The following is a 23,036-nucleotide window of genomic DNA, read 5'->3' on the forward strand; positions in this document are numbered from 1 at the left end:
CACACACACACACACACACACACACACACACACACACACATCTCAGGAGGCACCACAGGGAAGCGTCACACATACATCATCGTCTATTAGTTTAATTTTCTGATCTCTTGTGCTGTGGGATAAGAGGAAGAGGGACGTAGGCGTCTGTAGAGGCAGTAGAAGATCTCACATTTATAACTGGTAAAAATAAAGGAGAAAATAGTTTTACAAGTGCTATGAAGGAAATTTGGCTGGACTGAATGGTTTCTTTTATCGTTTCGGCTTCTGTCATCTTCGGCCGTGAGGACAAGGATTCGAATCCACCTGTTGTGACTACACTATTCTTTATTGACCATAATCACATCTTCTCAAAGCAAAATCCTAAAAAATATCAATGGTGTCTCTGTCATATCTTTCCTCTTTATGAACCAATAAAGGAAATACTTTAAGATGAAAGAAAATTAATAAAGATCTGAAAACATTTTAAGGATTTTTTTCTCTTATTTTCGGTCAATCGCAAAACTTTTAGACAGAAAATACCAGACTTGCAGCAGGTGTTATAGCTGGTGTTACAGCTGGTGTTATCCTGTGTTCCAGCGGCAACACAGCAGGTCAGGTATCCATCATTAGGCCTGACATAAACCTAAAACATTGAGTCATTAATCCTCCTCACTTTTCCCAGGAAGTATTTACGGACTTAAGGCGCGAGAAATATATGCTCGCTGTAAATTATGACCTATACACTTACGGAGGGAAATGCTTGAACTCTGAGTCATTTGAAGACGACTGGTGGCTGGGTGGAGATTGTAGAGTTCTATTATATACATTCTCACTGTAGTACCTTATGTTTGATGTAGGAGCTTAGCTGGGAAACTCAAGCGTTCTTGCCGTACAAGCTTGGCTGCATGAATGGTAGGGGATAAGACAGACAGACATACAGTCAGAGATACACAGGGAAAATGAAACGTAAGTTTGAACAGAACAGGCAAAACTTGAACGTATAGATACAGCAAGATCGTACAATAAAGGCTAAAAGTACCTACCCTTAGGCTCTCTCTCTCTCTCTCTCTCTCTCTCTCTCTCTCTCTCTCCTCTCACCCCCTCCCCCCTACTCTCTAGCTCTCTCTCCTCTCTCTCTCTCTCTCTCTCTCTCTCTCTCTCTCTCTCTCTCTCTCTCTCTCGGGATGGTGAGGGTGCCTCTACCTCCGTCTGGCAAGATGAGGGGTGGGTAATATTTCACATGGGACGCCTGATCAATACACTGAAGAATTAAGAAGCGATGGATCATCATTCCCTGGCAATGAATTAGGTATAAACCTTCCAGCAAGTCTTCCCTGGAAGTGCCTGGAAAAACCTCCTGGAAGAGAGAAAAAGCAAAAAACAGGCAGGGTGATCCAGTGACTGATGATATTAACCCTTAAGTTCCCTGCCAGTACGGGTGAATATTTGGCACCCAGATATCATGTGTTTTACGCCCCTGGAAGTCAAGGCCCCGGGGGAGGCCGGGCTGGTCGCTCTCAGCCAAAGGAATTTCTTATCTTCTCACTAAACAATTTTTTCCCCTATTTTCCAGCTGGGAAAGAACGACTCTTGGGCTGCTACAGATGCCTCACGCAAATCTTTTTTTTTTCCCTTGGTGGTATTTTCCCAAGGTCATGAGGTCCCGGAATCTGTGTAAGATGGAAAGCAATCTGTTTATAGCAGGGTTGTGGTGGGTCGGGTCCGCTGTATTGCCTGTGTTGCGTCCACACTGATCCTTTGTTGATGTTTTGCATGACCTGAGTGTTGCTTGGGCTTCTGTTTCTTTTACTATTTTACGTCCGTGATAACTCTGAAGAGAGATACTCTCTCTCTCTCTCTCTCTCTCTCTCTCTCTCTCTCTCTCTCTCTCTCTCTCTCTCTCTCTCTCTCTCTCTCTCTCTCTCTCTCTCTCTCTCTCTCTCTCTCTCTCTCTCTCTCTCTCTCTCTCTCTCTCTCTCTCTCTCTCTCCAATCCAGCAGGAGGTCGGCCGTGCTGCTGGCCTCATTCTTGGAGGCTCTCCTCATTATGAGTTATCTTGATTAAGGTTTTGTTTATCTGGAAAAATAATCTCATACTGCTATACTGTTTGGGAGATGAGAATGCTATGTTACATAATTCTGATGGCTTTGTGCCATCCTTCACTCCCTTTCCATTCTTTCATTCCTCCCCCCAACCCACTTCTCTACCCTCCCCATTCCTCTATCTTCTCCACCCCTATTCTACTATCCCCCACCTCATTTCTTCATCCTACCCAGCCTTCCCTCTCCCTATATCCTCCCCAATCACCAAGCAACATCAATCATCTGATTACTGCAGCTCCCCCAGGCTCTCCTCTCCCTGCTCTCACTCCCTCACTACCGTGTCACTTAGCCCCATCTCTCCTCCACCTCCCCTCCCCAGATATCTTTCCTTCCCAATGTCTCTCCCTCCCTATCTATATTCCCTCCCCTCTCCATGCATCTTCCTCTCCCCAGACATATTTCGTCTCCCCTTCCCATTTATTTCCCCTCCTCTCCCCATATATCTTCCCCTTCCCCACTCTCATCTCCCGTCCACTGCCCCTTCTATATACAATTCTCTCCCCACTCCCCATCTCCCTACCTCATATAACTTCCCATCCCCATTCTCCATATATCTCCCTCCCATAAATCACCCCCTCCCCACTCCCCATACACCTCTCCCCTCAACCTGCATACTCATTCTTATCAAAACACTTGAATAGTGATAAAGTATTATAGAAATATTCGAATATTTGCAAGACATTTTCGAAATATTCGAGTACTATGGTGAGATGTTACCAAGATATTCGCGTATTCATATAAGGTATTATCACAATATTCGAATACCTTTACCGAAATATACGAGTAGTAATTACATATTACTAATACTTTCGAATATTAATCTGATATTACCGAAATATTCGAATATCATTAAGTTACCGAAATTTTCGCCTAAGATAATGTCGAAATATAGAAGTATCGACATGTTCGAATATCAAGATGTTCAGTGCCCTCATTTGCGCATTACCAGTCGAATATCATGGGAATATTACACACTGCATAATCTCAGGAGCGCAAAGGCTTAGGAAGTATTATATACCAATCTTAGAAAGTAAATATTCATCTCTTACCTTCATCCTTAAGGAAAAATTAATCATTTTAATCTTCAAATAAAAGAGGATCATTTGTGGAAATGTTTGAAGCAAATATTATCTTGTAGAAAATGAGTAAAGAAACGAAGATGGGAAGAGGAGGTAAATAAGAGAGAATGGCGAAGATGTGACACGGATCTCCATAAATCAAGAGAAAATGGGAGGATAGAGAGATACTATGATCTCCAGAGCGAGACAGATGATAAGGGTTATGGCCAGAGTGTGGACGAGAGATAATACGTGCACATCATGGTGGTGACAGGTGAGGAGAGACAAACAGACAGACGGACGGACGGTCAGACGGACGGACAGACAGAAGGACAGACGGACAGATGGATAGACGGACAGACAGACAAACAGAGTGGTGCGAAGAGAGAAGTGACGACTCAAAGAGAAAGAAATAAAAAGGAAGGAGAGGGGAAGACAGAAACATGGCGAGAGAAAAAATATAGAAGAAAGAAATAAGGAAGAGAGAGAGAGAGAGAGAGAGAGAGAGAGAGAGAGAGAGAGAGAGAGAGAGAGAGAGAGAGAGAGAGAGAGAGAGAGAGAGAGATGTTTCTAATAAAAGCAACAAGATCCAGAGAAGATAATACCCCGGTGGCCATAAAGATAGAAGGAGGCGATAGATACGAGCCGGAAGAGGGAGCGTCTTATCTCTGGCACATCAAGAGAGACACGCTAGACGCTCACCCACGCCATGACTGGTACACACACACACACACACACACACACACACACATTACCATGAGCGAGGATCATGTGTAAATATGTTGGGTGTAGTTATGTGAGTGACATCCTACACTGAGGCCGGATGCTCTCCCTCTCACTCTCTCCTACCCTCTCCCCCAGCCCCACATTCCCTGGGTGACTGTAGTCCCATCACTCATTACCACCTCTCTCTCTCTCTCTCTCTCTCTCTCTCTCTCTCTCTCTCTCTCTCTCTCTCTCTCTCTCTCTCTCTCTCTCTCTCTCTCTCTCTCTCTGGTGTCTCACATTGTCTCCCCCGCCCACAACATCCACATTAACCTGTACAGATGTCAGACTCTCAAACTGTTCCTCTGACAATCTGGCGACTGAAGGTTAGAACACGCCACAGGTGGGCTGAAGTGGGAAGGGGAGAAAGAGAGGGAGAAAAACGGATAGCGATGAACAGACAGACGAATGCTCAAACGGGTTAGAGAGAGAGAGAGAGAGAGAGAGAGAGAGAGAGAGAGAGAGAGAGAGAGAGAGAGAGACAGACAGACAGACAGACAGACAGACAGACAAACAGACAGACAGACAGAGAGAAGCAACCTTGGTTATCTTGAAGCCTCAAATCATTCAGGTAGACTCCAGTCATCCACTGATCCACATAATGAGCAATGTTGACCTTAGTTTGGTCAGTCTCATTAAAAAAAGATACAACACCAATGCACACACAGCCCCAGTCTGCCGGGGGGACATGGGATAAGACATGTTTCCAGATAATGCTCCACATGCTTGAGAAACTTACACTCTACCCACACCTGTGCACACTACATGTCTGTCTTTCCTTCCATTTCAGACTATCTCATTCCCTGTCCCACCTCTCCGTCCTCTCCTTTAACCACTTTATTATAAAAAATAGAAAAATACCCAAAACGATCATCACTAAGATATCCATGAAACGAACTCATGAACCAGCTGAGGGCAATATACACCAGCTGGGGACAATATACACCAGCTGAGGGCAATATACACCAGCTGGGGACAATATACACCAGCTGGGGACAATATACACCAGCAGGGGACAATATACGCCAGCTGAGGGCAATATACACCAGCTGGGGACAATATACACCAGCTGGGGACAATATACACCAGCTGGGGACAATATACACCAGCTGGGGACAATATACACCAGCTCCCCCCTGCTCAAGACCAGCTACACTCAACTCCCCCTGGCATGACACGTGTGCATGACCCTCTCCTCATGGGAGCCTCAGCCTTCTCCAGGCTGCCTACCTCCATCTAACATAATCTCCCTTAATTATTAGTACTTACTTACCAGTACTGAGGACGCGCGTAGCGTTTACCGCAGGGAGATGTACAGTTACGAAGAACAGCATGTGTGAGTTACGTACTGCCAAGCGTTATGTGTGAGATGGAGAGATTGTATGTTGTGAACTGATTATATGTTGTGTACTGATCACCAGCATACCAGGCGTGGTGTGAGGCAGAGAGGAAACACAGTTACCGGGGACGAAGGAATGGCACTTGACGGCCACTGAAGTAGGAGGGAGTGTCATGCCGCTTCCTTCACCCTACAGAGGAGACCTGAAGCTCCCCAGCTGGGGTGAGTCTCTGATATCACAGAGGCTCGATCATCTCCCCAGAATTACTTCACAGTTGGAAGTTAATCACTGTTATACACAACAGTTTGGTCTGGGAGCATTTTGGCCGTATTTATGTATAATCAATTAATTATAAAGTTTATCATATGCAATAGTTGAGATAATAAATTGTGATATCTTAGTATGATAATTGATAATGCTATTCAGTTACAATGATCATTGATGTATCATGGTCGACAATTGTTCTTCCTGATCATATTAATCAATGTGATTATCAGGTACTAACTATGATAGAAATTGTGATATATTAAAACTGTGATTCATATCAACCAATTACAGTAAATTACAGTAAGTAATAATGAGTTATGATAATCGACTAACCGTGGTCAATCATTTACAAGATTATTCTAACTTGTCTTCCTGTAAATAACTCATGTCCTTGAGGATAATATTGGTGAAAATTATAAATGGTTCAAGTGGTTAAATTAAATGTAGCTACAGCTGTTAGGCTTCGTACATGAAAGCTTAAGCTTTCCCCACCGTCGAATTATGCTTTCTCGCTTAAAGGCTCAGCTTATCATAACTAACAGCTTGTGTCATCGTATTTAAAGGGTTGTCACTCTGAAAATCCTTAAGGCTTAGATACGCATGCCAGGTTGTAAATGAGAGAGAGGAGTGTGCCCAAAATACGCCTGAACTAAACTATGAAATATGCTCTCAATACAAAGTCAGTTCGCCTGTAATACGCTTTTGATCATTACGCATGCAATGATAGACGCAGTGTAGTTAGTCTGTGTTTTGGCGTGGGAAAGGAGATGGTGAGAGCCATCTGGCGTGGGAGCGGAGGTGGTGGGAGTTATCTGGTTTGGGAGGGGAGGCACGGGGAGCCAGAAGGACAATGTGGCGTGGGTGGTGAGGGAAGGTGGTGGGAGTCAGGGGGCTGCAGGGGAGGTGGTGGGAGTCAGGGGGCTGCAGGGGAGGTGGTGGGAATCATGGGGACTGTAGGGGAGGTGGTGGGAGTCCGAGGGAGGCAAGAGGAAGACATCTGTTGTGGGAAGGGAGGCGGTGGGAGTCAAGAAGACATCGCCTTTATGGCCTCGTAAATTGTTGGTGTCGCGTGTCCAATTATGCTGGGGGAAGCGGGGGAGTAAGAGAGGGGGAGAGGAAGGAAGGGCAGCGTTGGAGGGGGAGAGAAGGGAAGGGGAGTGTGGTAGGGAAAGAGGAATGGAGGGAGGGGAGCGTGGGAGGAAAAGAGGAACGGAGGGAGGGAAGTATGAAAGGGGAAGAAGAGGGATTGCATGGTAGGGGAGTGTTAGAGGGGGAGAGGAGGAAAGGGAGCGTTGAAATGATGGAGGATGGGAGGGTAGCACGGGAGGGAGAGACCATACTGAGGGAGTGTGGAAGGGAAATAGGAAGGATGGGGTCTAAGGAGGGAAGGGGGAACAGTAGATAGGGTGCTATGAGGGGGGGAATGGAGGTTTGATAAAGAGGTAATGGGGTAATAGAGAGAGGTACTTATAAGAGAGGGGGTGTAGCTTAAAGGGGGGATGGTGGACTCAGTGGACCCAAAGGATATAAACTGTATACTTGACAAATATTCATTTCCTTTACCCTTTAGACAAGATTCATGCGTGGCCTTAATGTTGATGAAGGTTGAGGGTAGAGTACTGGGTGTACTGGGGTGCAGGTGTACTGGGGTGTGAGTGTACTGGGATGTGGATGTACTGGGGTGCGGGTGTACTGGGGTGCGGGTGTACTGGGGTGCGGGTGTACTGGGGTGCGGGTGTACTGGGGTGTGAGTGTACTGGGGTGGGTAGATGCTTGGGGCAGAGGGGTCTGGGGTTGGGTGGGTGGCAGGGGACAAGGTAGTGTTACATGCATGTCACTGGGGGAGATATTCCAGTGTAGGAAAATATTTGGTTATTTGTGGAGCGATATTGATGTGGTGGGTATGATGGAGTCTGCTTTAGGATGGGAGGGGTGTGTGATGGGCGGCAGCATGCGTGATGAGATGGGAGGAGCTCGTGAGGGGTGCAATGAGTGCGTGATGGGGTGGGAGAAGAGTGCGTCAGAGTGGCAGGAGTGTGTGTGTGTGTGTGTGTGTGTGTGTGTGTGTGTGTGTGCGTGCGTGTGTGTGTGTTTGTGTGTGGCTGAAAGTAGAGCATGTTACGGCGGGAAGAGAGTATGTTAGGGTTGAAGGAGAGTGCGTTTGGATGGAATATGAAACTCGAAAAGAAAACATACCATCGCCTCTAAGGGAAGAGGGTTGCCTGCTTTACAAGTATAGTTAATGATATGAAGTTGATGAACAGTCATTAGTAAAGATGGAGGGGGAATTTGATGTTACACCTGTGCAGGTGTAACACCAGCTGTTCATACGACCCATCATTGAAATATTCTAATTAATCAAATTCATCTACTCAAGGTATCAGAACGTCACTAAACGCTTACACCCTTACATCAGGCACACACAGGCGCAGTGATCAATATCATTATAGACATTACTGAATTATAGATACGACTTTGACCAAGAATATTATTGATCATCTCACCAAAGTGAAGTTGTACAGCTAAATACCGTCTCAAGTATAAGGAAAAAAGAATAATTCAGTCATTATAGTTTGTTAGCGACTTCACGTGTACCTATATCGTGTCATATGTATTACGTACATAAATATAACGTTCTCTCTCTCTCTCTCTCTCTCTCTCTCTCTCTCTCTCTCTCTCTCTCTCTCTCTCTCTCTCTCTCTCTCTCTCTCTCTCTCTCTCTCTCTCTCTCTCTCTCTCTCTCTCTCTCTCTCTCTCTCTCTCTCTCTCTCTCTCTCTCTCTCTCTCTCTCTCTCTCTCTCTCTCTCTTCGTCACGTCCAACTCTCCCCCGCTGCCCTCATGTGGTTTACCGCGTGTGTCAACAACTTAAAGAAAGATGAGACGCAGCACCAACGGTGTTAGAGAGAGAGAGAGAGAGAGAGAGAGAGAGAGAGAGAGAGAGAGAGAGAGAGAGAGAGAGAGAGAGAGAGAGAGAGAGAGAGAGAGAGAGAGAGAGAGAGAGAGAGAGAGAGAGAGAGAGAGAGAGAGAGAGAGAGAGAGAGACGGGGAGAAGAAATAACATCAATGGAAGTCCTTTGGTTCAGTTGGGGGCATATGTCATTTACCGTGCCAACATCTTACCTGGATGGCATTCTTTGGTGTCAAGTTGTCACCTGAGGAATGAGGGGAGGAAAGGGAGAGGGGAGTAGTGAGTCTGGGGTGTGGGGGGGTAAGAGGTGGATGGGGAGAGCCTGTAGGTAAGGGAGAGGGGAGAGCAAAGGAAGGATGTGTTTGTTTCTGTATGTTGGGGTCGGGAAGTTGGTGATGGTGGATGGGGGGAATGGTGGAGGGATGGTAGTGGAAGAGATGGAGGAAGGCAGGGAGGAAGTTAGGGAAAGATAGGGGGAAGGACGGAGAGGTAGGAGGAGAGCAGAGAGGAAAACCCAGAGACGGTAAGAGTGTGAGGATTACGTAGGTAGAAGGTGGGAGGGAGATGGATATAAGAACCGACCTTCCCAGGAAGGAGAGTGATGGAAACAAGACGTGTACAGCAATCTGTTTACATAAAGATTCCTTCTCTGGGAATTCTGTAGATAGTATAGAATTATACAGAAGATAGACGAAAAGTACAACTATAATAAGGATATTATACTATAAACGTAAGTCTGATGTCACATTACACGAAGACACAAATGTACATAACATACATATATCATTATATTGACTTATTTTGTCTTTGGGTATATTTTTCTTTTTTCTTTCCTGTCATTTACTTTACATATTTTCTCTCCTCTATCTCCTTCTCTCTCTCTCTCTCTCTCTCTCTCTCTCTCTCTCTCTCTCTCTCTCTCTCTCTCTCTCTCTCTCTCTCTCTCTCTCTCTCTCTCTCTCTCTCTCTCTCTCTCTCTCTCTCAGTAATATAACACCGCTCAGTTACCCGACACCTGAAAAAAACTTTGGCGTGAGAGCACTCTATAAGTTGCTGTGGTACAGACGTCGACACACGACAGTCATACTGACGAACACCAGACAACCATACCTTCATAAGCCTAACATTCATGTATGCAACTCCCAGGATGATCTTACTATATCACAACATGCAACCACTGTACATTGACAAACTTACATTCACTGTTTCTTTTCATAGGATGATCTCCATTTATTCCTAAATGCTTTGGATTTTGTATGTTACATTGTATGTAGTGCTACGGTCGTACATATGTTACATTGTATGTAGTGCTACGGTCGTACATATGTTACATTGTATGTAGTGCTACGGTCGTACATATGTTACATTGTATGTAGTGCTACGGTCGTACATATGTTACATTGTATGTAGTGCTACGGTCGTACATATGTTACATTGTATGTAGTGCTACGGTCGTACGTATGTTACATTGTATGTAGTGTTACGGCCGTACATATGTTACATTGTATGTAATGTTACGGCCGTACATATGTTACACATCTGTACATAGTCTTCTATTCATGATTATCCCAAGACCAGTTTATCCTGGCATTACCTCAGGAACCTTACCCCAGGTGTTCCTCCACCTCCAAGGAGAGAGAATGTGTAAGTGTGTATACATGCATATACATGTGCGTACATATGTGTGTATAGGTATATATATGTTCGTGTGATTATCCCTAGAGATATAGGCAGTACTACCCCCCACACCCCCACCCTACACTAAACCTTTATTACCCCATAGTCATTTATTGTCGTATAATTGACCCCATTGTCATTTATTATCCCATAAACGAACCGCCCATAACACCTTCCTTGTTCACCATCCAGTCAATACAATACAAAAACGAAGGTTTGCCTGACGACCAACCAGCCGGGCGGGGAAACTATCCCGCCGAAAACTTTATAGATGTACCGTGATCAGTGTGAGTCTCGTGCCGCTTTGATCAAGCCGTTTTAACACTTGGTAATGTCCGGCAAATTGTCCGCGTCCGTGAGGTCTCGAGGACATCAAAGACCGAGACATTCGTGTCTGTAATGACCCCAAACACCAGCAGGACACTCAGCCGCTCTGTCAATATATCATCTTCTGATACTGGACGTCCTCTCTGCTCCAGGACCACTGACAGTCATCGACTATATGATTACCTTACAACTATAACAGACCTATATTGATTACCTTACAACTATAACAGACCTATATGATTACCTTACAACTATAACAGACCTATATTGATTACCTTACAACTATAACAGACCTATATTGATTACCTTACAACTATAACAGACCTATATTGATTACCTTACAACTATAACAGACCTATATTGATTACCTTACAACTATAACAGACCTATATTGATTACCTTACAACTATAACAGACCTATATTGATTACCTTACAACTATAACAGACCTATATTGATTACCTTACAACTATAACAGACCTATATTGATTACCTTACAACTATAACAGACCTATATTGATTACCTTACAACTATAACAGACCTATATTGATTACCTTACAACTATAACAGACCTATATTGATTACCTTACAACTATAACAGACCTATATTGATTACCTTACAACTATAACAGACCTATATTGATTACCTTACAACTATAACAGACCTATATTGATTACCTTACAACTATAACAGACCTATATTGATTACCTTACAACTATAACAGACCTATATTGATTACCTTACAACTATAACAGACCTATATTGATTCTACAACTATAACAGACCTATATTGATTACCTTACAACTATAACAGACCTATATTGATTACCTTACAACTATAACAGACCTATATTGATTACCTTACAACTATAACAGACCTATATTGATTACCTTACAACTATGACAGACCTATATTGATTACCTTACAACTATAACAGACCTATATTGATTACCTTACAACTATAACAGACCTATATTGATTACCTTACAACTATAACAGACCTATATTGATTACCTTACAACTATAACAAACCTATATTGATTACCTTACAACTATAACAAACCTATATTTCATGTGTTATATTCTGTTACAGTTATAATAGTCTTATATGCTAATGTATTAGAGTTATAACAGTGCTATATCATAATATGTTACAGTTATAACAGTGCTATATTCTGTTACAGCTATAACAGTGCTATTTGTAATATATTAGTGATATTCTGATAAATCAAAGCTTTATGACAGTGCCATATCCTGATGCATCACAATTATAGCAGTGCTATATTGTATATTTCTGTTTTACACTATGGCTGGTATATGTATCCTGAGCCAGTAGTCTGCGTGTTACTGTAAGGATGAGATGTTTTAGATATGTAAGGGAAGATTACTGTAACCATAAGAAGTAAAAGATGTCCTCCTTATCATCTACGAGGTAGACTTTCCATACATTTAACTTGAAAATGTAATTTTACTGTACCATGTAAACCCACTTAGATCCCTTTAACCACGAATTTCATATCACAACATGAGATTGAAACATTTTAGGCGAAAAATCCTGAATTTTGTGCAACTGCGCGAGATTAAAGCGCCTCCTTTGGACGTTAGAATATGTATTCCAAGGCTGCGACGTCCTCCCCAAGTGCGACATCTTCTCTGGTCTGGGAGAGGAGGGTTTATGGGGTGATGTGCAACCTTGGTAAAGAGTGGGAGCGTTAAGTACTCCCCTTGTGGGGTGACGGGACGATGGGTCTGGTGGTTGTGATGGATGACTGGCTGACGGGAGCCTGATGGATGAAGGCGGCTGCTGCAGGGTGAGTGGGAAGATGAAGGCGGCTGCTGCAGGGTGAGTGGGAAGATGAAGGAAAAAAAGTAATTTTGACGAAGACGGACTCGAGATAAGGAAAGAAGCAAGGGATAGGTAAAGTAGATGGAGCCAGTAGATGATACACCTTCCGTACACTTTGTGGCTGTTATACATACTACACCCAAGATATACTACCTACCCTTGCACGCTACTATCACCCTAAAGCACATGCACTACACTCAGTACACAGCCCTCACACCACACATTACACCTTCCTGAGACAAGTTTGACATCCTATTCACATTCTTCAGCACAAACATCCTACACCCCATAAAACATGTGTTCTACACCCAAGAGTCAAATAGGTTCTAAATCCCATTCGCAAACATTACACCCGACCTAGAAAACAAAAACACACATAACCCATGTTGTACACCCATGCTATACACCTTCACACCTATACTACAGATCACTTGTCATACACTCTACATGTTTGCTGCCTTGGTATACAACTCTATACCCTACACCGTGTAGCCTACATACCCTAAAATCCTCGTAGACAAGAGGAAAGGAAAACCCGACCCACTTGATCTATTTATAAATACCTGTTTCTCTCTAGTGGTAACTCAAGCACTTGGTGACAAATTGCCATAACGGCAACCCTGGCGGTTTGTGTTGCCAGTTAGTCATACAAAAGTAAAATCATATTCGAAAAATTAATAAGATTCATGAGTTCTTTTTCGTAAGTGTTTATGATGGTTGTGGTAAATGTGGAGGTGATGCCTTTTGGAATATATTCCTTAATTGTTTTTGAATCTCTGTAATGTTTTTCCTTTGTGGATAAAGTGAATTAGAGGCAAGATGTTTCCATGAGCTGGATGGGTCAATATTGACAAAAAAGATATTAGAGTAGCTCTGAAAAGTGCAAGTAACCCCTTGACTAAGGGGACCTTCCCATAAATGCTAGCAGACCCTTAACTAAAGGGGCCCTTCTTCTTGTAGGTCCTAGTAGCTAAGACGACCTTCATTTCAGAAGTGCTTGTAGCCCCTTACCTAGGAGGGACCTTCGTCACGTAGGTTGTAGTAGCCCATAAACTAAGGGGACCTTCCATCCCCCACCCCACTACTTAAAAACTACCCTCCCCCCCTCCCCCCCCCACCTGTCGTGGCATGGTTTATAGCCTGAAGTAGCAATACACTTTGTGTGGAAGTTCCATTATTCACAGGGTCGTCCCAAAGGTTTATTATTCATTCTCCATACTTGGGGGGTTCCTCCTCCCAGCTGAGAGGAGGGGGGGATTCGTTCTCCCTGCTAAAGGGTTGGCCCTCTACACTAGGGGGGTGTTCATTCTCCATATCAGGGGGGGGGGGTTCGTTCTCCCAGCTGGGGGGTTCAAGTGCGTGTAATTTGCTCGAGGGTTTCGAGTTGTGCTGGTCGTCCCCATCTTACATCAAAAGGTTCGATCAATTATTTTTCTGCGCTGGAGGACTAGATATTTATGCTCTCTGACATGGCTTCATTGGTGTGTTATTTGCTTTGGAAATTCACTTATTAGTGTTTCGTGCTTGAGTGAGCGCCTCGTGCTTGAGTGCTTGATTTGACTCACATATTCTCTTTGCTCTTGGCTGTGTTTTGATTACCCTGAGCAGATAGACATTGTGTTGCTGGATCCAGAAGACTTCTCTCTTGCAACCTTATGTCTTTCCTTTTGTGATTCGACTTACCGCTTCCTTGTGTTCCAAGTGTCTGAGAGAGAGAGAGAGAGAGAGAGAGAGAGAGAGAGAGAGAGAGAGAGAGAGAATGTATTCTAAGTAATTGACCATCACCACCACCAGCACCCTCACCACCACCAACATGTGGGACCTGGGCGGCGTCTTCAACAGGGCTACGCCGTTACGCTCATTATGAAGTATTTCCTCAAAACTTTGCCCAACATAACTTTATTTCAGGGGAGTTTCAGCAGTGGCTGAGTGGCGTTCCCTTACTGCTGAGGAGGGAGGAGGGAGGGAGGGAGGAGGGAGCTGTCTGAGGGAGGGAGGGAGGAGGGAGCTGTCTGAGGGAGGGAGGAGGTGGGTATTGAAGGAAGGGGGATTAGAGGAGGGAAACAGGTCAAGGAGGGGTTTACTGGGGAGAGATGCGGAGGCAGTGCGCCTCCTTCCCCCCTCCCCGATGGAATTCTAATTAGGGGGATCCTGGGGTCAGACAGCTGGCACTGGGGGATCCTGGGGGCAGACAGTTGGTACTGGGGGATACTGGCGGCAGACAGCTGGTACTGGGGGATACTGGGGCAGACAGCTGGTACTGGGGGATACTGGGGGTAGACAGCTGGTACTGGTGGATACTGGGGGTAGACAGTTGGTACTGGGGGATACTGGCGGCAGACAGCTGGCACTGGTGGATACTGGGGGCAGACAGCTGGTACTGGGGGATTCTGGGGCAGACAGCTGGTGCTGGGGGATTCTGGGGCAGACAGCTGGTGCTGGGGGATTCTGGGGCAGACAGCTGGTGCTGGGGGAGGCTAAGGGCTGGGAAAGAGTGGGGTCCCCAGCACAACACAGGAAGGATGGTGATAAAGAAAGTGGAAGATAAGGAAAGCTAACCTTGGGTAACTTTAGATAAGAGAGAATCATACAATGAGTAGAATCTTCTTTTCTTATTAAGATAAGAATTTATATCTAAAGAACAATATTTGACGTAGAGGAGGAATATAAGGGAAATTAAGCTGTTTATTTGCTTAAGAACAAAATTCTTAAAATATATGAATGTGTGATGACACGTTATAGATCTTACATTTATATCTAATCATCATTCCCACCTTCGCGAGCAAACGCCAGGAACACAGAAACAATGGTCTCGTTTATACACACCCAGTCTCTAGCTGTCATGTATAATATAATGAAACCAAAGCTTACCATCCAGAGCCAAGCCCCTTAGACTAGCCCATGGTTTACCTTACCCGCTTTATATGCCTTAGTTCAGCACATGAATAGCACGTCGCCCCCCGAGCATCACTTTGTTCCAACTCCTTCTATCCTGTGCGCGCCTCTTGTCCCCCTTATTAATGTTTAGACCCTCTTACTTACATCAAAGCCTCTCTTACTTCTTCCTTCCATCCCCACTTTGGTCTCCTCTCGTCACTCATTCTTGTCATATTCACGAACCATTTCAGCTCAGGCTGCTCGGCCCTCTTGACCAGAGAACCTTCACTATCACGTTTCTCTTTGACAAACTCATTTCTCCTCACGAAGAATCCAACTCACTCCATTTCTGGCACATAACACCTTTTTCTTTTCTTTCCCATTCAAAGCCCAAGACTGACTTATACATACAACACTGGTTAGTCTATAAGACCTTCCAAAATGCCCATCTTTACCTTAACAGATATTGATCTCTCCTTCCACACATTCCTCAGTGCACCCAGGACCATAGCCACCTCTCCCACACAATGACTCACTTCAGCCCACAAGATCCCATCCACCGCCACGTCCCCTCCCGGCTCCCTAAGTCACCCTACTACAACAGATCAACAATATCAAACTTCACATACAATGGTTACGTTGGAGTGACCGTACGTTTTCTGTTGATACAACCATCCCTCCCTAAACAAAGCGGCCATCAATACAACACTACATCACAAACATAACCCCCCTCCAACATCAATACAACACTGCATCACAAACATAACCTCCCTCCCCCCTCCCTCTTTCCGAAAGAAAATAAAAGAATCCCAGTCATTGTTCAAAATACTTTTGTTTGCTGAACAAAGCGCAGTGAACAACAAGGTATATGTCTCTCCAAAACAGAGAAGAATCACAGGAGTTTATTGGGAGTGAATTTCCTGTATCACTGTTCAATCTCTACGATTGACTATTGACTGTAAGATCAATAGAGAGGCTGAATACATAGAGCAAGACTTTTTTCTTTCTTTCATTTGTAACAACAGATTCGATGACAGATAAGCTTGTCTCTGTTTTGTTGTGGATTCTTTGTTACTCAGTTTTCCTTACGTGAGGACGAAGGACCGCAAGGCAGTCGACCACATTGCCTTACTAACGAAAGTGTAGCATGTGAACACTTCTGCATGTGTGGCACCTGCTGAGTAGCCTCCTTATATGTTGCCATTTATCCACACACAGACGAACAGATAGATAGAGAGACAGACACAGACAAACATATATATGTCTACACACACACACACACACACACACACACACACACACACACACACACACTTTTCGCATCACAGTCTGTGTTAACATGGTCTATATTCCGTGTGAGCTAAACTCATTCCCTGGATAATATCTTTATAGATATCTTAACTTGCCTTTATGTCTAACATGGCCATACAGGCAAGTCGTCCCTGGGTGATGTCTTGCCAGATGTCTAACTTCGGTTCTCCCACCACACCAGCCAGGCAGGCAGGAAAGTCCTCTATCGTTCAGAACATTAAAGTTTCAGAGCCAAATAATGACATCTATGCTTCAGGTATTGTGGGGTGAGAGGAGTCGTACATGGTTATTAGATCCTTCATGGTGTGTTGAGTGTGTGTTGAGTGTGTCTGTAAGTGAGTGCGTTCCTAATGTGTGTGTGTGTGTGTGTGTGTGTGTGTGTGTGTATGTGTGTTGGTGTACCAGGAGGCACTTCCTCTCCATAAGAACTTTGACAGCCTTTTCCTCCTCCTCCTCCTCCTCCTCCTCCTCCCTCTCCATGACTTCTAAACCCTCCCCTCATCCCTTCACTCTTCCTATCTCCCTCACACCCTCCCCATCACCATCATCCTTCCTTATCGCGCTATACATCCCCAACGTCTTCCCACATATCCCTCCCATTTCCCCAGACGTCCTCCCCATTCTTCCTTACCCTCCGCATCTCCCCAAACACTCGCGCCATCTCCCAGTGCCCCATCATCAACACCGTCACACCGTTAAAAGTTATATTTCACTTTAGCCTTTAATTAAAAATAAAGTTTTTTTATGGGTAACCATTAAACTGGCAGATGTATAAAGCCAGTTTAGCAAGCGTTTTACCGGAGGCTTTACGGGCTCATAAAGCATCTAACAGGGACATAAATCCTTCTGTATAAACCATTAAACCACTTTGTATAAACCATTAAACCACTAGCGGCCAATGGCGACTAATTGCTTCACTGTTGCCATGACAACTGGACAGGGTTTTTCTTCTTTTTGTTTTTCTCTGCTGGTTGGCTACACTGCTGTTCCTGTGGCTATTTTTTTGTTATCATTTTTGTCTAATGTTGCCACCGATAGCAACGCTGGTGTTTGTACCACTGGTTTAAAGTTGTAAATATCGTGATTACAAATATTGTGACGTATGTGTTTGTTTTGATGTGTAAACTGTAAATGTTTTTTCTACTTTAGACTTAAATGTGTCATATATATATATATATATATATATATATATATATATATATATATATATATATATATATATATATATATATATATATATATTATATATATATATCCCTGGGGATTGGGGAGAAAGAATACTTCCCACGTATTCCCTGCGTGTCGTAGAAGGCGACTAAAAGGGGAGGGAGCGGGGGGCTGGAAATCCTCCCCTCTCGTTTTTTTTTTTTTTAATTTTCCAAAAGAAGGAACAGAGAAGGGGGCCAGGTGAGGATGTTCCCTCAGAGGCCCAGTCTTCTGTTCTTAACGCTACCTTGCTGATGCGGGAAATGGCGAATAGTTTGAAAAGAAAAAAAAAAAAAAAAATATATATATATATATATATATATATATATATATATATATATATACCCATTACCTGTTATAAAGTGCACGTCATATCGTATTAGATCATATGTAAGGAGTGAATCATCATCACATATCCTCAACCCAGACAGTTTGGGAAGACCTGGTGAGTAGCTTCCTGAGTTACCTAATGACCATTCATTAATCTTCACTAATTGCCTCATTATCTTCCTTACATCACGATAATTATGAGGGTCTGTAACAATGAGTAAGTATGGGATAGTTCGCCTTCTATTTTTTTTAATGGCTTTTAAACAGAACCAGTTTTGTGTTCACACACTCCTCCCTCACAACACATATTCACTAAACGCTCTCTTCCACCACGCCCTCACTACGCCCACCTCCCCACCATGTGCTTAACACACTCGCCCCACCACCGCCACACGCCCACCACACTTCACCCTACCCCCCACCACATCCTCCCACGCACCTCCCTGCCCACAACGCACTTCACCCCCCCCATTATCCTCCTCAACGCACTCAACCCTCACCCGGTAAACACAATTCTTTAAAAAGCGAAGCGCGGGGGGGGGGGAGGGGGGGACCATTACGGCGTGGGATACCTCCGTCTTGCCCCGAACACCTTGCTTGCACGAGAGTTCTGGCCTTGACAACATTCCAGCTTGACAGCTCTCAGCTTTAGCTGTTATTGACGATGAGAGAAAATGGCATTTGTGCCTCACAGTGAAAAAGGAACTGTGTAATGTTATTCATGATGAATAAACATACGTTTTTATCAAGCAATTCTTTCAAAGTTCAACATATACGTGTATGACACCTTGCCACGTTATCAGCAGGTAGAAGTAACACATAACGTTCTACATACCGTCGTACATAATGCTCTACATACCGCCGTACATAATGCTCTACATACCGCCGTACATAATGCTCTACATACCGTCGTACATGTGTGCTGATATTATGTAGTTCAATGTGATCGCCCACGTGTCTTTCGCTATCAATGATTTGTTGATGGAGAACAAGGCAATTTGTACATTCAAAAGTACCTTGCATGACACCCATTGTTCTTTTTTCATACGTATTCGCCATTTCCCGCATTAGCGAGGTAGCGTTTAGAACTGAGGACTGTGCCTCAGAGGGAACATCCTCACTTGGCCCTCTTCTCTGTTCCTTCTTGTGGAAAAAGTAAAATGGGAGGGGAGGATTTCTGGGATTTTGCTTATATGTACTGCAGGACAAAATCTCTCTCTCTCTCTCTCTCTCTCTCTCTCTCTCTCTCTCTCTCTCTCTCTCTCTCTCTCTCTCTCTCTCTCTCTCTCTCTCTCTCTCTCTCTCTCTATCTATCTATCTATCTATCTATCTATCTCTTTCTCCTTCTCTTTGGGCGAAATCGCGTGCATTGTTGGCCGTAAATCACTCCAGTTTTTACCTTGCCTCTTGTGAGTAAGAGAGTGTGAGTACGAGACCATAATTACAACACCAAACAGAAATAAAGTTTCCTGGCCATTAATGTGAGTTAGCAGGTGAGACCATGATGGACTGAGGGAAGGCAGCTGAGATGAATGTGTGTGACTTGTGAATAAAACCAAGCAAGATGTACCACCCACACTACACCAGTCACTCTCTCTCTCTCTCTCTCTCTCTCTCTCTCTCTCTATATATATATATATATATATATATATATATATATATATATATATATATATATATATATATATATATATATATATATATATATATTGGAAAGGATTACAATTTTGCGAGTGATCAAAATATTCCAATGAGTCCACGGGAAAAATGAAAGACGATAAGTGTATATATGTATTGTCTTCTTTCTCTCTCTACACTTCACTCTTCCATCCTTATATTTCACTTTTCCTTCATTTGTTTCATGTATCAGTTACTTATAACATTTACTTACGGTCTCCACAGATGTAAGTAGGTTTACATAACTGTTACTATCTTTAATCGGTACGTCACACGGTGGTACGTCACACGGTGTTACGTCACACGGTGGTACGTCACGCGGTGGTACGTCACACGGTGGTACGTCACACGGTGGTACGTCACACGGTGGTACGTCACACGGTGGAAAACCTAGTTCCTGCATCGCTAATTTGTCGTGGACACTGGGTTCCATGATCTGTGACAATTAGGCTTCTTGTAATAAGTGTCTTCAGTTCTAATTACCTGAGTATTTGTCTTTTCTGTTTCTGTTTTCATACACTAATTTTCATCTAAGTTATTAATTTGTCGTTTGTAATTAGCGGTTTAATAGATATGTTTATTGTTTTAGTAGAATAGGGTTATGTACCTTCCATCTTGTGTTTTCCAGGAAAAATTTCATTACATACACACACACAAACATACTTTATATATATATATATATATATATATATATATATATATATATATATATATATATATATATATATATATATATATATATATATATATGTATATATATATATATATATATATATATATATATATATATATATATATATATATATATATATATATATATATATATATATATATAAAGGTACGCAAAAAAAGGCCTACATACATATGTATGTAAGTAAAGCCGTACATTTTTCTATTAAAAACCAATGAACGTGTATGTATAAATGAATACTATGAAAAGGACATGAAAGAGAACGAATAAACACATAAATGTATAGAAAAGTAGTAAAAAAGTGAAAGAAATGTAAAAGAACACGAACAAATAGAGAAGGTTATAAAGATAATAAATAGCTTAATTAAAAACTCAATTAGCCAAAACAGATCGCTGATTAGTGATGTTCATTATGATGTAGCCAATTATCTGCCATTTCCTTGTGAGTTACTGCTTCATCACATGCTACCGTGTAATGGGTAATAAGAGTGATGGGTAATGGAACAATGGGATTGGGGGCCCTCACTGTCCCTGCATATGGAAGTCTCTAATAGGTAATGCCATAGCTAGAAAAATAGGGGCCATTAGAGTCCTTTGTGTCATGGAAATGGACTAAATATAATAGTATAATTTTGATGAGGAAATGGGTTTTTGTACAGCTCTTAATGTTCCTGGAAGGTGAGGATTGTACGAAGAGTAATGGGGCATTACACAATGGGAACGTAGCTATGCTACCAACAACAACAGATAGACCCCATTAACAATATATCTCAGCAAACGTAGGAAAATTACGTCAATAAGGATAATCTCAGGTTACCATTACAGGAGACTGTGACCTGTACGGCTGTCTTAATAAGTTATTTACACTGTATGATGGTGCTATATTTGGTTGCTAAAGTTAGTTATAGTAATGATAATTGCTTGGAGGTTGTAAAACATTTGTACTTATGTTATAATTAAGATTTTGGATTGTGTGTTAGTGAAATGATTGTACAGAGATACTGCTGTCTGTGTCAATAATTGAAGCTTGAACAATCACAAATTTCACTGTGATCTTCATAACCATTTTCTTATTGAATGTACAACTACTCAATCCTCATGCTGTCTCATAAACTCCATACTTCACAGCTCTGCACCACAACCGTCGACCATAACCCTCCACCACATCCCCTAATCTTCCATCCCCCCCCCTTCCCCACCCTTTTTTTTCTAGTCCACAATCTCACTCTCACTCTCTCTAGCTCCCCTACGCCTCCCCAGCTCCCTCACACCTCCTCAGCTTCCTAAAGGTCCCCGGCTCCAAAGAGCTCCCCAGCTGCCCTACAACTCCCCAGCTGCCATGCAACCCCCACCCCCGACCTCCCTTACAACTCCCCAGTTCTCCTTCACTTTCTAGTCCCCAACCCCACCCCAGTACCCCTTCTATCCTCCCCAGAGAGCATCCCCAGCTCCCCTCCCTGCCCCCAGAGTAAGACAGGCTCACAACTAACCAGAATAATGATTATTATTTGGTCTTGTGATTATTTCCCTGTTGGGTGCGGTACACGCACTCTACCAACCCAAAGTTTTGATTAATTTTCCTTCCCATCTTGTCCAAATTCCTTCCCAAAAGTTTGCAACTTTTTTACGAGTTTTAAGGGATTTCCTGCAGTTTTTGGAGAGTTAAACATCTTCCCTATTGACTTAGAACTGAATCCTGGGGTGTTTTAGGAGTCTCTCTCTCTCTCTCTCTCTCTCTCTCTCTCTCTCTCTCTCTCTCTCTCTCTCTCTCTCTCTCTCTCTCTCTCTCTCTCTCTCTCTCTCTCTCTCTCTCTCTCTCTCTCTCTCTCTCTCTCTCTCTCTCTCATTACCTTTCGTTGAGCATTTTTCTTTGCCATATTATTCTTGCACCACCTGGCAGTCATCTCTGCTCGTCTTGTGTGTCTCAGACATCATTGTAATCATAGTAACATCATGCGTGCAACATCTGCCTGCAACATCCAGAGCTAATCGTTAGGTCTTATCCCCACATCACACTACAACATCTTGCCACATCTGGCTACCACATCTCTCTGCACTTTTCGTCACATTTGGCAACATTTCTCTGCAATCTTCCCCTTTATAACACGTTGTTCCACCTGCTAACCACACTGTACCCCAACATCGACTTTGCCACATTTCAACTCTTCGAACCTTGCCATACGTTGCCGTATTCAGCGAAGCCTCACCTTATTCCTATCTCTTTGCCAGATCTTGCCAGACCCAACCTCACCATACCTTGCCATAACTACTACAGCCTTATCCCCTCCCTTCCAACCCCACACCCCCATCTTGCCACATCTGTTCACCAAACTCCAGTAATTAGAGGCGGGCCAGAGTCTAGCTACACCAGAGGAAAGGGTGGGGGAGCGAGCGAGCGACCTCAGATGGCCAGCCGTTAGCCTAACAATCGAAGGAATGTGATTAAAGTGAGTTAAGCTGTGACGCAGCTTGATCCAGAAATCGTTGGCATGACGCATTTGGCTATCATTCTGGTGAAGGTATGTCTCATCCCTGGCTATCATTCTGGTGAAGGTATGTCTCATCCCTGGCTATCATTCTGGTGAAGGTATGTCTCATCCCTGGCTATCATTCTGGTGAAGGTATGTCTCATCCCTGGCTATCATTCTGGTGAAGGTATGTCTCATCCCTGG

At 43.4% G+C, this 23,036-nt stretch overlaps 1 protein-coding gene across 6 annotated transcripts in view; it reads right to left on the bottom strand.

Annotated features, from left to right (window-relative positions):
- The window catches only part of LOC139765877 (uncharacterized), a 134,639-nt gene that overhangs the window by 52,095 nt on the left and 59,508 nt on the right, over positions 1 to 23,036 (bottom strand). The window lies entirely within an intron of this gene.

Source organism: Panulirus ornatus, chromosome 56, assembly GCF_036320965.1.
Source record: "Panulirus ornatus isolate Po-2019 chromosome 56, ASM3632096v1, whole genome shotgun sequence".
Lineage (NCBI taxonomy): Eukaryota > Metazoa > Arthropoda > Malacostraca > Decapoda > Palinuridae > Panulirus > Panulirus ornatus.